At 45.1% G+C, this 864-nt stretch overlaps 1 long non-coding RNA gene across 3 annotated transcripts in view; it reads right to left on the reverse strand.

Annotated features, from left to right (window-relative positions):
* LOC109381417 (uncharacterized) overlaps positions 1 to 864 on the reverse strand; it is a 49481-nt gene that overhangs the window by 3911 nt on the left and 44706 nt on the right. The window contains exon 10 of one of the 3 annotated variants that reach the window (XR_002123722.1): positions 139 to 175. The exons of the other annotated variants lie outside the window; for them this stretch is intronic. This is a non-coding gene — a long non-coding RNA (uncharacterized LOC109381417). Of the gene's footprint in view, positions 1 to 138; positions 176 to 864 lie in introns of those variants that run through there. 3 annotated transcript variants of the gene reach the window in all.

Consider the following 864-nt stretch of genomic DNA (forward strand, 5'->3'; position numbering starts at 1 on the left):
GCGCCACTCGGCCGGCCCTCTTTTTTTTTTTAAACTTTATTAGAGGCTGGCCGAGTGGCTCAGTTGGTTAAGAGCTAGCTCAAAAGTTTGAGCTCTGAGCAACAGGGTCCCCGGTTTGATTCACGGCCCAAGCTGAGCTGCTGTTGAGCTGCCAACAGGTGGCAGGATGGCTCAGCTAAAAAAAAAAAAACAACAACTTTATTAGGGAACAGCATGTTTTTTCCAGGTCCCATCAGCTCCAAGTCAAATCGTTGCTTTCAGTCTAGTTGTGGAGGGCACAGCTCACTGGCCCATGCGGGAATCGAACCAGCAACCCTGGTGTTATGAGCCCGCACTCTAACCACCTGAGCCAACTGGCCAGGCCACCCCCAGGAACATTCTTGATAAAGCTGTGCATATAATTATAAACACACCAACTTTTTTTTCTCTCGATGAGCACTGGGCAACACAGAATTTATCAGGATTCCCATAGGGCACAAATATGTAACAGGAAAACACACCAGGAGTGCATGTATGTGCGTGGAGTCTTAAGTTTTATGCATCAGATCACATCTTAGCCAACTGGATGCATCTTGTCTTGACAACATAAGGTAGTTCCAGAAGAATTAGAGTGCTACATTGCCAAAATTCAGTGAGATAACCTGAAGAAAACACAGACCACAGAACAAAAGACACAAGACAAAGGAAGCACTCAGAGACAAAGCGTAATATAAAACAAGATGCCAGGATGAGAACTAAACCTATCCATCACATTGCATCAATAAATGCAAACAGGGCAAGTCTTGTTTGGAAAGAAAATCTATGACATGCCTTAGTAGCAGACATCCTTTCGTGCCACATCAGAGCCTTTCATGCTCACAGGCC

This window comes from Hipposideros armiger, unplaced genomic scaffold, assembly GCF_001890085.2.
Source record: "Hipposideros armiger isolate ML-2016 unplaced genomic scaffold, ASM189008v1 scaffold_48, whole genome shotgun sequence".
Classification (NCBI taxonomy): Eukaryota; Metazoa; Chordata; class Mammalia; order Chiroptera; family Hipposideridae; genus Hipposideros; species Hipposideros armiger.